The sequence below is a fragment of the Vulpes vulpes genome, chromosome X (genome assembly GCF_048418805.1).
Source record: "Vulpes vulpes isolate BD-2025 chromosome X, VulVul3, whole genome shotgun sequence".
In the NCBI taxonomy this organism is placed as follows: domain Eukaryota; kingdom Metazoa; phylum Chordata; class Mammalia; order Carnivora; family Canidae; genus Vulpes; species Vulpes vulpes.
In genome coordinates, this window is record NC_132796.1 from 111,028,226 (window position 1) to 111,045,459 (window position 17,234).

Genomic DNA, 17,234 nt, shown 5'->3' on the forward strand with positions numbered 1-17,234 from the left:
TAATGTTTGTCCTTCTCTGACTGACTTACTTCACTCAGCATAATACCCTCCAGTTCCATCCACGTTGAAACAAATGGTGGGTATTTGTCATTTCTAATGGCTGAGGAATATTCCATTGTATACATAAACCACATCTCCTTTGTGAGACAAGATTCCATCAAAATCCTTTCACTATTTTTTATATTAAGTTTAAATCCTTGACGGATACAGCATCACACAGATTCTGTGGCCAATGGCTGTAACAGGAAGGCTCCTTCAGAATTTGGCATGAACCATGTCACTGTTTCCAGGAGCAGGAGTTACTTTTCCCCAGATCACTCTGGTTTTATTTGATTTGCCACCAGGAGTCACTGTGTTGTTCTTTACTTTGTATGCATAAGCACATCTCTTGCCTAGATAGAATTCAATTTTATCTCAAGCATAAACATCTACAATTTTAAGAAGAGCTGTGTGCTCCCTCTGGTTCTGGAGACCTCGCTTAGAGCCAGCAAAAATGGCCTTTGAGACATGTTGTTTCAGGAGCCTATTCCCAGCAGGCTCCCACACTTTGGCAGAAAGAGAAGTTTTGTTTCTTTAATTCCACATATGAGTCAAATCATATGGTATTTATCTTTCTCTGACTGACTTATTTCATGTATCATAATACCACCTAGTTCCATCCATGTCATTACAAATGGAAAGATTTCATTCTTTTATTGGGTTGTTTCCATATCTTAGATATTATAAATAATGCTGCAATAAGCATAGGGGTGCATATATCTTTTTTAATCAGTGTTTTTGTTTTATCTGGGTAAATACCCAGTAGTGGAACTACTGGATCATATGGTAATTCCATTTTTAATTTTTTGTGAACCTCCATACTGTTTTCCACAGTGGCTACACCAAATTGCATTCCTACCAATAGGGCTCAAGGGTTCCTATTTCTCTGCATCCTTGGCAACACTTGTTATTTCTTGTGTTTTCAATTTTCACCATTCTGACTGTTGTAAAGTGATATCTCATTGTGGTTTTGATTTGCATTTCCCTGGTGTTCAGTGATGTTGAGTATCTTTTCATGTGTCTGTTGGCCATCTGTATGTCTTCTTTGGAAAAATGTCTACTCAGGTCAGGACTTATTTTAAAACTACAATAATCAAGACAGTGTGATATTGGTGAAATAATAGAGACATAGATCAGTGGAATATACTAAAGAGTCCAGAAACAGATCCAAACAAATATAGTCAATTGATCTTTGACAAAGAAGCAAAGGCAACACAATGGAGGAAAAATAAAGTCTTTTCAACAAATGGTGCCAAAAAATTAGATATCCACATGTAAAAAATAATGATTCTAGACACAGACCTTATACCTCTTACACTTTTCACAAGAATTAACACAAAATGGATCATAGGCCTAAATATAAAACACAAAACAATAAAATTCTAGAAGACAATATTGGAGAAAATCCAGGTGAACTTGAGTTTGGCAATAAATTTTTAGATGTAACTCCTTTTTAAAAAATATTTTATTTATTTATTCATGAGAGGCACAGAGAGAGAAAGAGAGAAGCAGAGACATAGGCAGAGGGAGAAGCAGGCTTCCTATAGGGAGCCTGATGTGGGACTTGATTCCAGGACCCCGGGATCTCGCCCTGAGCCAAAGGCAGACGCTAAACCACTCAGCCATGTAGGCGTCCCTAGATGTAATTCTAAAAGCAGAATCCATAAAAGAAAAAAATCAATAAGTTGGACTTCATTAAAACTAAAACCTCCTGCTCTGGGAAAGACAATGTTAGCAGAATGGAAAAAAAATCCACAAATTGGGATACAATATTTTCAAAACACATAACTGATAAAAGACATGTATCCAAAATATTTGAAGAACTCTTAAGACTCACCAGTATGGAAACAAACAACCCAATTAAGATGTGGGTGAAATATCTAAACAGACACCTCAACAAAGAGATACACATATGGCAAATAAGCTGTGTAAAGATGCTCAACACCATATGTTAGGGATTTGCAAGTTAAAACAATGAGATACTATTACACACCTATTAGAATGGCTAAAATCCAAAACACTGACAACACAAATGCTGACAAGGATGTAGAACAGTAGGAACTCTCTTTCACTGCTGGTGGGAATGCAAATGGTACAGTCACTTTGGAAGACAGCTTGGCAGTTTCTTACAAAACTAAGCATATTCTTACCATATAACATTTGTACTCTTTTTGTTTTTTTTATTATTTATTTATGATAGTCATACAGAGAGAGAGAGGCAGAGACACAGGCAGAGGGAGAAGCAGGCTCCATGCGCCGGGAGCCCGACGTGGGATTCGATCCCGGGTCTCCAGGATCGCGCCCTGGGCCAAAGGCAGGCGCCAAACCGCTGTGCCACCCAGGGATCCCCCATTTGTACTCTTTTTGTACCCAAACGGGTACAATCATTTGTACCCAATTGATTTGAAATCTTAAATGCAGACAAAAACGGTACACAAGTATTTATAGCAGCCTTATCAACAAATGCTCCCAAATTTCCAGGAACCAAGTTGTTCTTCAATAGCTGAACGGCTAAACAAACTGAGGTACATCTATATAGTAGAATATTATTCAGCAATAGAGTGAAATGAGCTATTAAGCCACAAAAAGAAATGGAGGAGCATTAAATTCATATTGCTAAGTGAAAAAAAGCAAATCTTTAAAAGGTACTGTATTATTCTCACTATATGGCATTCTGTAATGGCAAAACTATATAGACAGTAAAAAGATCAGTGATCACCAGGGATTGAGGGGTGAGAAGCAAAGGGATAAATAGGTGGAGCACAGGGATTTTTACAATAGTGAAACTATTTTGCATGATACTACAATGGTGGCTACATGATGTTATGAGTTTGTCAAAACCCACAGACCTGCAGAATACCAAGTGTGAATCTTAATATAAAATAAAAGTACATTGAACATCACTGTAATAGCCCTGATTGCATTTCTATTTTCATAACATAGAGTTCCATAAGTAAACTCAGTCAATGTATGGTTATATTTAAGATGCTTGTTACAAATGAATCAATTTCCTAAAGTGTTTGCTCACACCAGTGACCAGTGTGACATCTTAGAGTCTCACGGTAGATTTTACATTTATCAGTCTGGCTCTTCCCTAATCCTGGCAAGTCAACTCACAAAAGAGTAAATGTTGGTCATATGAAAGAGAAGTCTTGAGGATACAGACAGATTAGCTAAAGGCATCACTCTTGGGAAACAAGAGTAGTAGTTATTTGTCACTTCTTGGCTGCTCAGCATCCAAGCCCATTTGAACACTTAGCTGTACCAAGACAATGAATAATTTTCTTCCCCTATCTTTGTTAAGTTAAATTTATCAGTAAAAAACCCCAATAACTTAGTATATATATAAAATAGCAGACCCTTATTGTGTTTATCAGTTGTTTGTGCATTTCATTGCTGAGATGTATTCCACTGTATGAGTGTAACAGTTATTTTATCTTTTAACCAATTGATGGGCATTTGGATTGTTTCCAGTTTGGGGCTATTTTGAATAACGCTGACATAAATAATTACATACAAGTCTTTGTTGATCAATCTTGAAAGGGTTATGCTAAGTGGAAAAAAACCTCAGATACTGTAAAATTTTATTTATATGATATTACGGAAGAGGCAAAATCACAGTGACAAAAATCTGATCCACAGGGAAGAGATAAATTGAAAAGAGCACAAGAAAACTTGGGAGGTTATGAAAATGTCCTATATCTTGATTTTGGTATGAGTCACATAATTATATTAATTTATTGAAGCTCATCAAATTGTACACTTAAATTTGGTGAAACTTATTGCATGTAAGCTATACCTTAGTAAAACCAACTAAAAAATGAAAAAAAAAACCAATAATTCTCAAGGACAGCACAGTCCAATCTATCAACTGCAGGATAGCCCCTGCCACACTGTTCGTTTATTATACTATGCAGAGAAGTGTTAGTTCCTTCTCTTCATCTCCTTAATTCCTTCTTCCCTTTCAGATTTTTTAGCTGATTGTGAGTGGAAAATAACGTGACTGCTGAGCCATACACTTCTTTCTGGCCTTTCCCTCAACTACAGAAAGATACAACTGAAGCCTTCAAAATAATGTTTATAATGACTAAATTCTAAGTCAAGGATGTTTCTAATTCACAGTCTCCATCTGGCAGGACTGAAGGGGATGGTTTTATACTTTCAATTGTGTAGTGTTTATGGTTGTATCCATGGTGCCTATCATAGTGCCTGGAGTAGTAAACATTCCATAAATATTTATTGTCTGAAAAAATAGAGTTAAACGGTTCATTCTGTTTTAAGTGTTCTATTGAAAAACTATTTAAGCTTGAAAAGAAAACCTCCTTAACTGCAATACAATCCATAATCACAGGCTTTAGAAATCGTAGTACATGGTGCAGTCTCCAGCCAGATATCCCCATCAGGATCAAGCCACTCTTTCCCCCATTTGCAGGAGTGGGGTCTTCTAATGGCTCACAGCCACATCCCTCTCTGGGATTTGACCTTGACCTAAAAAAGCCACCTTGCCCAAAATTATGGCCCCTCCCTGGCTGCAGTCAGCAGCCAGAGGGCTTCCAAGGCAGCATATAAAAAAACTCTGCAGCTAGAGGGCAGACTTAATTATAAAAGGGGAGGAGCTAGAGAAGCTGGAATTCTTGACACTATATCAAAGGGCAATCACAAGGAAGAAAAGGGACTCTGATTCTGGAGATAAGGACATCTGCATCAATATACTTGAAATTCTTCAATCCTCAGATTCCCTTGAACCCACCAGGGGTCCACTGCTCTCTGTTAAAGTAGCATTCACCCTTATTCAGCCATAAAGAACAAAATCTTGCCATTTGCAACATGGATGGAGCTAGAGGGTATTATGTAAAGTGAAATAAGTCATACAGAGAAAGACAAACACCATGTGATTTCACTTACATGTGCAATCTAAAAAACAAAATGAACAAACAAACAGAAACAGATTCACAGATACAGAGAACAAACCGGTAGTTGCCAGAGCAGGGGTGGGGGTGGGGTTCAGGAACAGGTGAAATACATGAAGGGTGTTAAGAGATACAAACTTCTAGTTATAAAATAAGCCATAATGATTTAAATGAAGTACAGCATAGGGAATATAGTCAATAATACTATTATAACTTTGCATGGTGACAGATGATAACTATACCTATCATGGTTATCATTTCATAATATACAAAAATATTGAATCACTATCTTGCATATCTAAAACTAATATAATATTGTATGTCAATTATAATCCAATAAAAATAAAATAGTATTTACCCTTTGCTTAAAGACAATGCACAGGCCTCTGCCTTGCAAGGCAATTCAGGATCCTCTCTCAATTCCCACCTCCCTTTCCGGCCAACATGTGTCTTTAACTAAGGTAAAGTCACAACATAACCTGGCTGGGGAAAGTATTGATCTGGCCAAAAGAAGGAAAAGTAACTATACACTGAATGAAACAGAGGATCTAGCAGGGGATATATATATGGGGCTAGACCCTGAAGACACTGAATCAAGGAGAACAGAATATAGTTGGAAGTGGTGAGTTTATCAGTATGGGAGAAATACCCCATTATGAAGGATTTAATAATCTAGCAAAAGCAGGGGAAAGTGATGACATGCTACTAGGATGGCTTCTGGAAACATGGAAAAAGTGACCACTCTAACTGAAAAATACATGCCAGGATTGCCATGGTAGATGGTAGGGGAAGGAATCAAAAAGCTTGAGAATCAGGCATGCTAGAGTAGATTTACTATATAAGGCCAGAAAACTCAGTAACTCATTATATTTTGCAGAAAGGTCCAAAGGATAATCTATCTACCAAAACAATCTGCAGCAATGGAACTAGCAGTTTTGAAAAACTTACAGGGTGACTATATTCATTTCATAATTCTCTGTAACAAATAGCCATAAGCTTAGTGCTCAAAACAATACACATTTATTCAACCACAGTTTCCATGGGTTAGGAATCAAGACATGGTTCCAATGGGTCCTCTGCTTCAGGACCTCTCACAGGGTACAATCAAGGTGCCAACCAGGCAGCATTCCTTCCTGGGGCTCAAGATTTTCTCCAAGCTTGCATTTTTCCTTGGAGGATTTTATTCCAAGCTTGCATGGTTGTTGGAAAAATTCATCTCTTGTAAAAAAGCAAGATCTTCTTACTATCAACTAGAGACCATCCTGAGGTGAGAGAGGCTGTCTCTCCGTATAAAGTTTATAATCAGTTTGTTGGTATCCATAAAATAACTTGCTGGGATTTTGAGTGGGATTGCATTAAATCTACAGATCAAATTGGGAAGAAATGACATCTTGATAATATTCTGTATTCTTACCCATGAATATGGTATATCTATTTAATTCATCAGAGTTTTGCAGTTTTGCAGTTTTCCTCCTTTAAATCTTGTACGTATTTGGTTAGATTTACATTTAAGTATTTCATTCATTTGGATGCTAATGTTTTCGGTGCTAGCATTGTTTTAATTTGAAGCTCCACTTGTACATTGTTGGCAAAGAGGAAATTATATTAACCTTGTATCCTGCAGCCTTGCTGTAATTGCTTATTAATTTCATAAGCTTTTTGTCAATTCTTTCGGATTTTCTACATAGTTATATCATCTGAAAACAAAGAGTTTTACATACACACACACACACATATTTCATTTTCTTGCCTTATTGAATTAGCAAGGACTTCAGTATGATGTTGAAAAGGAGTGGTAAGTGGGTACACCCTTGCTTTGTACCTATCTTATTGGGAAAACTTCCAGTTTCCCACTATTAATTATGATGTTAGCTGTAGGTTTTTTGTAGATATTCTTTATCAAGTTTAGAAAGTTCCCCTCTATTTCTAATTTTCTGAGAGTTTTTATCATGAATGAGTGTTGGATTTTGTCAAATGCTTTCTCTGCATCTAATTAATAAAAACCATATGATTTTTCTTTCTTTTAGCCTGTTGATGTGATAGATTACATTAATTAATTTTTAAATACTGAACCAGCCTTGCATACCTGGGATAAATCTCATTTTGTCATGTATAATTCTTTTTATGTAATTTAAAAATTTTGATTTGCTAATGTTTTGTTGAGGACTTTTGCATCTATGTTCATGGGAAGTATTAGCCCCTAGTTTTCTTTTCTGGTAATGTCTTTGTCTGGCTTTGGTGTTAGAGTAACACTGGCCTCATAGAATGAGTTAAGAAGTAACCCCCCTGCTTCCATCTTCTGAAAGAGACTATAGATAAGTGGTATCATTTCTTCCTTAACTATCTGGTAAAACTCACCAGTAAGATTATCTGGGTGCAGTGATTTCACTTTTGGAAGGTTATTAATTATTGATTCAATTTCTTTAACATACATAGGCCTATTCAGATTGCCTATTTTTTCCACTGTGAGAGTCTGAAGATTCCATCATTCAAGGAATTGGTCCATTTCACCTGGTTGACAAATTTGTGAGCACTGAGTTGTTCACAGTATTCATTATTATCCTTTTAATTTCCATGGTTTCTATAATGATGTCTTTCTTCTCTTTCATTTCTGATATTAGTAATCTGTATTATCTTTCTTTTTTTTATAAGTGGCCTGGCTAGAGGCTTATTGACTTTATTGATCTTTACGAGGATCCAGCATTTGGTTTCATTGATTTTTCTCTATTAATTGTCTGTTTCAAATGTTACTGGTCATTGCTATAATTTTTTAAACTGAGCACTCCCTCATTCTCCAGAAAGAGACAGAAGTAAAACTGAGATTCACAAATGATTAAACACAACAGTAAAATCTGCAGTGCCTTTTTCATAAGCCTAGCAGATGTTTTGCTGAAATATTCTTGTTTCTATGGCCTGCTGAGATAAAAGTTTCTAGATCCTATAATCGTACAATGAGGAAAATAGCCATAGCAACTCAATAAAGTTGTTGTTTAACATAGAATACATATAAAGCACAAGACGTAGTGCCAGATATATACAGGAACTCAGTAAATAGTTGTCATTAACTTCAACTTGACATTTTGGTAGAGGAATGCTTCAGACCAGGCTCCTATTGAGTTTGGAGACAAGAAATCAGTTACATAAACAAAACTTTTCTGTTCTTCAATCTTCTTGTGCTTTTTAGAATAAAAAAGGGGTTTTAAATTTTTCTTTATAGTAATATTTTCACTACCTTGTCTATCTATACTTAATCTTGTATTGAACTTATGATAGATTCAAGAAATGTCTAATAAGAACATGAGACCTGGGCAGCCCGGTGGCTCAGTGGTTTAGCACTGCCTTCAGCCCAGGGCCTGATCCTGGGGAGCCGGGATCAAGTCCCACATCAGGCTTCCTGCATGGAGCCTGCTTCTTCCTCTGCCTGTGTCTCTGCCTCTGTGTGTGTGTGTGTGTGTGTATGTGTGTGTGTGTGTGTCATGAATAAATAAATAAAATCTTTAAAAAAAGAACATGAGACTTTAATTATAAAACATCTAGTTTTGGTACAGCGGTTTAGCGCTGCCTGCAGTCCAGGGTGTGATCCTGGAGACCCTGCATCGAGTCCCACGTCAGGCTCTCTGCATGGTGCCTGCTTCTCCTTCTGCCTGTGTCTCTGCCTCTCTCTCTCTCTCTCTGTCTCTATGAATAAATAAAAAAAATTTTTTTAATAAATAAATTAAATAAAATAAAACATCTAGTTTTATGTGTACTTTATATAATTGTCATTTACTCTTGGATCTGCAGAACTTTTCTTTTCTTCTGCTTACTTTGGATTTAATTTGCTCTTTTTCTAGTTTCCTAAGGTGAAAATTTAGATTATTGATTTCGGACCTTTCTTCTTTTTAAAATATGCATTCAATGCTAGAAATCTCCCTCTAGGAACTGCTCTCACTACATCCCACAAATTTTGATAAATTGTGTCTTATTTTAGGGGCACCTGGGTGGCACAGTTGGTTGAGCGTCCAACTCTTGGTTTTGCCTCAGGTCATGATCCCAGGGATGTGGGACTGAGCCCCACATTGCGCACTGCAGTGAGTGGGGAGTCTGCTTGAGATTCTCTCTCTCCCTCTGCCCCTCCCCCCACTCTCTCAAATAAGTGAATAAATCTTTCAAAAATGCATCTTCATTTTAATTTAATTCAAGATATTTTTAAATTTTTCTTTAGATTTCTTTGACCTAGATGTTTTTAGATGTGTTTGATTTATCTCCACATATTTGGGTATTTTTCAGTTGTCCTATTGCTATCAATTTCATTGTGCCAGTTTAATTCCATTGTGTTCAGAGGGCAGACATTGTAAAATTTCTACTCTTTTAAATTTGTTTGGATGTATGTTATGGCCCTGGAATGACTTTCCAAGGGTAAAGTTGAAACTAGAGCTTGGAGTTGACACTCTAAATCACTGACCATTAAATGGTGCTGTATTACCAAAAGGTAGAATTGATGAGTCTAGGAACCAATGGGTGATATTAGGAATGGCTCTGCTAATAATTACTTCCTGTGACCCACTAAGAAATTTGCGCTTCCCATCCCTGAAATTTCTTTATTCTAGTTCTAGGGGGTCTTGGCTTCTATATAAGGAATGCTTTCACCAAGGTAATAGTAACACTACTACTAAACTTAAAATTTATGATGCTGCAGTTTCTTTGAGTCTTTCATACTAAGAGAGCAACAGGTACAAAAAGAACTCAGCATCACAATAGGGGTAATTGAACCTGATAATCAGTATGAGATTGGGCTGCTATTAAATAATGGGGGCAGAGAAGAATATGCTCAGCACCCGGTAATCCAATGATGTGTCTTTTGCTGCTACTTTACCCAATTATGATAAATAGACAAGCATAACAGCCAAGAGGCTTAAAGATAAGTTTCTGCATCACACCTCCAAGAAAGACATCTAGTCCAGAATACATGCTTAGTCTAAGGAAATCTAGAATGGGTAGTGGAAGATGGAAAAAATGAATATCAGTTGTATTTCTGAGATAAATCACAGCAGCAGGGACTATTTATTAGACCACTAACCTTCCTTTTGTAAGTTTTCCCAGGAAAATAGACCAATTAGAATCTAGGAAAGGCTATTCTAATATCATGTGAACATGCAGTAAGTGGATCTGGATGGGAAAAGGGGTGGATTGTAGTGGATGGAGTGATGTTCTGCTTATAGCCCCCCTTTAATGCACTCATTTTCATAGGTTCCAGGATGGCTAGCTGCTGCAGGCTCAATGTGAGACCCTATCTGGGACTAGCCCTTGGCTAAAGAGAACCACTTTGTTCACAGTTATGGCCCCTTCTTAAGGGCAAAGTATACACAATGAGTAGTCAGTGTAGGAATAAAAAGGTCCAATTCCTTTGTCTCAATTAAAGACTGTTCTGAAGAGTCATCCAAGTTCTATAGTTCCCTGTGGGGTTGGCTCTGTTGCGACTGCACTGTGCTTCACCTTCTTGCTGTGCCCAATTCTGCTTTATTCAGTCTTCCATAGATGTTGAACCTGGGAGCATTCAATAAACATCCGACATAAAATATTTACTTCTGAGTCTGGTTTTCAGGAGAATCTGACCTAAAATAGACATCAAGTAAGAAAAATTATGTGTGTGTATAATATATGCATATATACACACATATACGAAGTCTATAACATATACATGTGTGATGGTTAATTTTATGTGTCAATTTGTGGACCACATGGTACCGAGGTATTTGGTCAAACTTTCTGAGTATTTCTGTGAGGATCTTTTTAGATGAGGTTAACATTTGAATTGGGAGACTGAGTAAAGCATGTTGTCCTCCCTAATGTGATTGGCCCTCATCCAGTCAATTGAAGACCTAAATAGAACAAAAAGGCTAAGTAAGAAGGAATTTTGCTGCCTGAGTGGTTTGAGCTGGGACATTGGCTTTTTTTCCTGCCTTTGAAAGTGAACTGAAAAATTGATTCTTCCTGAGTCTCAGGCCTGCTGAGCTTTGGACAAGAACTATGCCATTGGTTCTCCTGATTCTCATTCCTTTGGTATAGACTCTAACTATAACACCAGTTCTCCTAGGTCTCCAGCCTGCCAACTGCATATCCTGAGGCTTTTCAACCTCCATAATCATGTGATCCAATACCTTATAATAAAATATTATACACACGCAAAACACACAAGTACAAACATACATATACACATATCCTACTGGTTCTGTTTCTGTGGAGAATAACTAATATGTACATATATTTTAACACATATATGCAAGTGTGTGTATATACATATGGTCAATTGCTATTTGACTACTTATGATGAATAAATATATAACATAAATCAATATAACATAAATCAAATATCAAATATATATAAAAGCCCAATGAGTTTTTAAAACATAATTCTCTTTCCACTGAAATATTGGTCTCATTAATTTCAAAAATGGATTGTAATTCTCATAATAGCAGCTACTGGGACACCTGAGTGGCTCAGCGGTTGAACATCTGCCTTCAGCCCAGGGCCTGATCCTGGGTCTGGGGATTGAGTCCCGCATCAGGCTCCCTGTGAGCAGCCTGCTTCTCCCTCTATGTCTCTGCCTCTGTGTCTCTCATGAATAAATAAATAAAATATTTAAAAAGCAATAGCAGCTATTATTTAGCTGTTACCACTTCTCAACCTTTGTAATAAATTTTTATTAAATCTTGCTCTTATGGAAATATATTGTTCAATTCGTAATTGACTATTCCATTCTGTATTTCCAGAAGATAAGGATTCTGTCATTAAAAATTACCATTGTGCCACTATATCCTAGGAAAAAAGTAATAATTCTTTATCATCATGAAATACCACTTCAAACTCCTTAGTTGTCTTCTATTTTTTAATGTATTTGTTTGAATCAGGATCAAGTTCCATATATTGAGATTGGTTTGCATATATCTGAAATATTTTATAATCTATAGTTTGCCTTTCTATCCTTTCCCTCTCTTTTTTAAAGATTTTATTTATTTATTCATGAGAGAGAGAGAGAGAGAGAGGCAGAGACACAGGCAGAGGGAGAAGCAGGCTCCCTGCAGGGAGTGCAACGTGGGACTTGATTCCCGGTCTCCAGGATCACGCCCTGGGCCAAAGGCAGGCGCTCAACCGCTGAGCCACCCAGGCTTCCCCTTTCCCTCTTTTTTTTTTTTTTAAAAAGATCTTATTTATTTATTCATGACAGACACACACAGATAGAGAGGCAGAGACACAGGCAGAGGGAGAAGCAGGCTCCATGCAGGGGGCCCAATGTGGGACTCAATCCCGGGACTCTGGGGTCATGCCCTGGGCTGAAGGCAGATGCTCAACGCTGAGCCACCTAGGCGTCCCTCTTTCCCTTTTTTAATAGAAAACTGGATTGTTTTCTGTGGTAGGCTGAAAAATACCTCCTCTCAAAGATATGCACATCCTAATCTGTGGAAACCTAGAATGTAAGCTTGTATGGCAAACGGAGGGGGTGTAGATATTGTTAAATTAAGGATTCTGCAAAAGGGAGATTATCCTAGATTATCTGGGCAATCCCTATGTGCAATCACAAAGGTCTTTACAAGTGAGAGGCAGAGAGAGGTTTACACCTCTCATACATAAAAAGAATCCAATATGATCAGGGGCACAGAGATGTAGTGCCCCTGAAGTGGGCCACAAAACAAGGAATGCTGGCAGCCACCAGAAGATGGAGGAGACAAGGAACAGATTCTTTTCTAGGAGCTTTGGGGAGAAGGTGGCCCTGCTGACACTCTGATTTCAGACTAGTGATTCTTATTTCAAACTTCTGGCCTTCAGAATTGCAAGAGAATAAATTTCTGCTTTTTAAAAAAGATTTTATTTATTCATGAGAGACACACACACACAGAGAGGCAGAGACAGAGGCAGAAGGAGAAGCAGGTTCCATGCAGGGAGCCCGATGTGGGACTCGATCCCAGGACCCCGGGGTTAACGACCTGAGCTGAAGGCAGACGCTCAACCACTGAACCAGCCAGACGCCCAATTTCTGCTTTTTTAATACTACAATTATCCAGACTTTTGTTACAGCAGCCACAGGAAACTAGCATAATTTCCCTGAACAACTTTCGACTGTCTGGGTTTTGCTGATTTCATCTATTTGATTTTCATTAATATGTTCTTCTGTCTTCTGTATTTCCTGTTCATTGGTATTTCTTTCACAAGAGGATTTTATAGGAGCTTTGTGTACTGCTATGTGAGGGCATATTCTCTCAGGTTGTTTCTCTTTTGTAATTTTTTAGCACCTACTGTTAAATGTTGCCTAGATCCATTTATTCATTAAAGATGACCAAATAGTTAAAATCCCTGTGATAAGTACCTTATATATAATCCTCAATCTTAGCAACAACCTTGTATTTTGGTATTATATGATCAGAAAACTAATAAACAAATTTTGAAAGCAGAGGATTAAAATCCAAAGTCTGAAGTATGTCTATAATGCTTCAGTTTTATCAGGAAGCTTGAGTGAAACAGAGGTGAGATTTAGACATGTTTAGATGACAGCACCCCCACCACTGTCCTCAGTATCTATATTATCCACTGATTTAGATGGAAACTAGGAGTCTCTATGGGAAAAAAAAAAACATTTCTCAAAAAAAAAGGAAAAACATTTCTCATGTAGATGTTATAAATAAAATATGTGCATTAGAGATCCTTAGACTTTAATATATTTTTTAAAGGCTGTCTTAACCCAGTTTTGAGGCCCTGGCTAGATGCCAGTTCCCCTTCTTGAACAGCTAATTAAGTCCATATCCCAACTACTTTGCTTCTGCACTCTAGGCTACTATGTATCTGCCCTAACTGCCCCAAGGGCCAGGTACCAGACAACTAGGAAAAGCCCCCAGGAATACAAGAATTTATTCAAATTAGCCAATCCACAGGGAGCCCACAAAACGTAGCTAGCCCTATCCACTTGTGATACATAAGCTGCCCTCTATAGCTCCAAGCTTGCTGTTACCCTATCCCCAAATACAACCTGCTGTGTGGCCCTGCCTGGCAGCCTTTTCTCATTCAGAGCTATAATAACAGAAGTCTGCCTTTCATCTATCCCAGCATCAGTGCGTTGTGTCCCACTATCAAAAGAATTTTTAAATCTTGTAAAAAAGACTATTCTAGCTTTACATAGAAATGATAAAGTTAGGTCATTCTTTGACTTGCTTTTCTTTTTTAATCACCCATAACTTTGCAAAGACCATTAAAAGTATTTTTTAAATCTCACAGCTATTATTTTATTTTGATCTTTTTCTTTGCACTAATCCACTGAGGAAAGCAGAATAAGGATTATTGTTTCTATTTTATAATTGAGAAACTAAGACTTCAAACAGCAAAGTGACTTGCTCAAAATCAAGCAGTTAATAATAGATAGAACTGGGAATTACATCCAGATATTGTAATTCCAAGTCACTGTTCCATCACGTTATTTCCAATAATCATCTACCCATCCCCCTATCCATCCATTTATCCATCCATACAACATTTATTGAGTATATACTCTAAACCAGGTAGACACTAGGCTTTGGGGGGTACAGAGATGAATCTGGCACAATCTCTGTACCAAAAGGATCATAAGAAACAGAGATAGAAAAGAAAATTATAATAAAATACATTAGATTCTATTAGGAAGTATTTGGGGTCACAGATCGGGGTCTTTACCCCAAGTCAAAGGAAACTTTTCTATTACCATTGAAGACTGAACATGTCACAGTTATGTGACAGAGAGAGCAACACTCAATTCATTTCCCAAAACATTTCATACTAACCATGCTAGGCACTCAGCTTCAAAGACTACCACCAAAGCTCCTTCCTTCAAAGAGTATATTAGTTACAAGGGGAGATGAGGATGTAAAGAAACATGTTACAAGAAAGCACGCTAAGTTCAATGACATAGGAATGTACATGTTATAGTTGGGCCACAAAAAAGGGATGACAAACTCTACCTAGGAGAAAAGAATCACAGCCTCCCAGCATTAATGACTGGGGTGATAGCCTGAAGAATGAGTAAGGGCCCACTGCCAGGACTGTGGGAGAAAAGGCATACAGGAGAAAAAGGATATTTAAAAGCAAACTTAAGTATACATACATAAATACAAAGAACTGCTAGCCAGTGAGAGTACCATTCCACACCACACTAACTGCATGTAGATCGCACTCTATAAATAGCAAAATGGTGTAACAAGTACTTTTAGCTCTTGGCATAGGTCTTTGACAACCTCCTCAGAGATTCCCCTGGTAAAAGTTTGATTAGATTCACTGTCGATGGCCTACCTCTTTAAGGCCACATGGGATTCCCTACCAAGGTTGGTACACTTGTCACTTGGTAAGGCATGATACCACTCAGCTATTCTCTTTCGTGACATGAACACAAGGAAAGAACTAAACAAGTCACAATACGATTTTGGAAACAGCAGTACAAATGATGATTTGAAAAGCAATGTACACGTTTCCAGATCACAACCCAGGTAATTCAAATTTCTAGAGAGGTAAAAAGCCAAACCCTCAGCTCAGGTTCATTTTACAACATTATCACTCCAATCTTTTTCTTGTCAGTGGCCCTGACCTTGACTCACTCTCTCATTGGTGCACACTGCCTGATAGGACTATGAATCATGCTAGGAATCAGATGGGTCCAAAGGGAACACTGCCATTTCTCATAAAAGTCATTTGGGAAGCGCATGTACAATGACCGTAACATTAATGCTAAGGGGTGGGGAACACTTTTTTTCACATTAAGACCAAGTTTCCTCAGGCACCAGAAAAATCCCTCCAGTTATGTAAATGATGTAGGACTTCAAAAAAAGGACAAGTTATAAAGGGACAAGGGGAGTTGGGAAGTGTATGATATGTGCAGACATATAATGAATAAGTATGATTGAAAGTGGACTTTGATGTTTTTGCCCTCTAACTACTTCAGCGTCCTGATTTTCATACAGCACACACATATTCCTGTCACTCATTCTAGAGATTTTCAAAAGCATTCTTTTTTTTCTTTCAAATATAAAAAGACACTTTAATTTTTTTAAGTTTTCATTTAAAGCTTTATGTCTGCAATTTCCCTCACCTGAAATTACCTCCACCACTCATGCATCTGTCCAAAACCTAACCTATCCCCAACATCTTCCCATACTCAGAGCTATCCTTTCATAGAATTTCTAGAACATTTTTAACCAGCTCCACATAGTTGTATCTAAGATGATTTTGCTTCAAATCTTTCAGGACTCAGCTCCAGCTTCTGGTAAGCCTTTCCTGACCCTAGAGTTATTATTTAGTTATCCTTCTTGTCTTTTCATAGGATCCAACCTATGCTGTTCTCATACCGTAACTAGAGGTTTGCAAATCTGTGTCCTGCTATTAGCTCAGAGATTCATTTTGGTAAGGAACTTGTTTGATCCACATGGCATAGTATTAATACTTGGTAAGAAACAGGAAGTGACTTTGTGAAATTAAAAAAAAAAGAATGAGTAATATTCCATTGTATACATGAACCACATCTTCTTTATCCATTAGAAATGACAAATACCCACCATTTGCTTCAACGGGGATGGAACTGTAGGGTATTATGCTGAGTGAAATGAGTCAATTGGAGAAGGACAAACATTATATGTTCTCATTCATTTGGGGAACATAAATAATAGTGAAAGGGAATAGAAGGGAAGGGAGAAGAAATGGGTAGGAAATATCAGAAAGGGAGACAGAACATAAAGACTCCTAACTCTGGGAAACGAACTAGGGGTGGTGGAAGAGGAGGAGGGCGGGGGGTGGGGTGAATGGGTGACGGGCACTGAGGGGGGCACTTGACGGGATGAGCACTGGGTGTTATTCTGTATGTTGGCAAATTGAAGACTAATAAAAATAAATTTATTATTAAAAAAAGAATGATATATAGACAAACCTCTGGCAAAGGTAAAACAAAAAATATTCAAAAACAAAAAATGGGAAGAGGAAAGATTATATTCATTAAATAAATGGTTTTGTGAGAATATCAAAGATATCAGAATTGGCACAAGAAGTAAAAAACTTTGGAAGACTAATAATCATGAAAAAGATAAGAAATACTCTCAAAGCTCCTTAAAAAGGCTCCAGGCGCAAACAGTGGTAGAGTTCCTTTATACCAACCATTCTCAGCTGGTGAGTGTGTATATGGAGGAGTTGCCACCCACCCGCCAGGACATTTGGCAAGGTCTGGAGACATTGTGGCTTGTCACAGCTGAGGGGCAGGGGACCTACTGATATTTCATGTGTAGAGACCAGGGATGCTGCTA

General features: G+C 37.6%; 1 pseudogene; it reads right to left on the reverse strand.

Moving 5' to 3' along the window:
* Positions 1–143: 143 nt before the first annotated feature.
* LOC112927668 (large ribosomal subunit protein eL33 pseudogene) lies at positions 144–15,332 on the reverse strand (annotated as a pseudogene).
* Between the last annotated feature and the right edge of the window lie 1,902 nt (positions 15,333–17,234).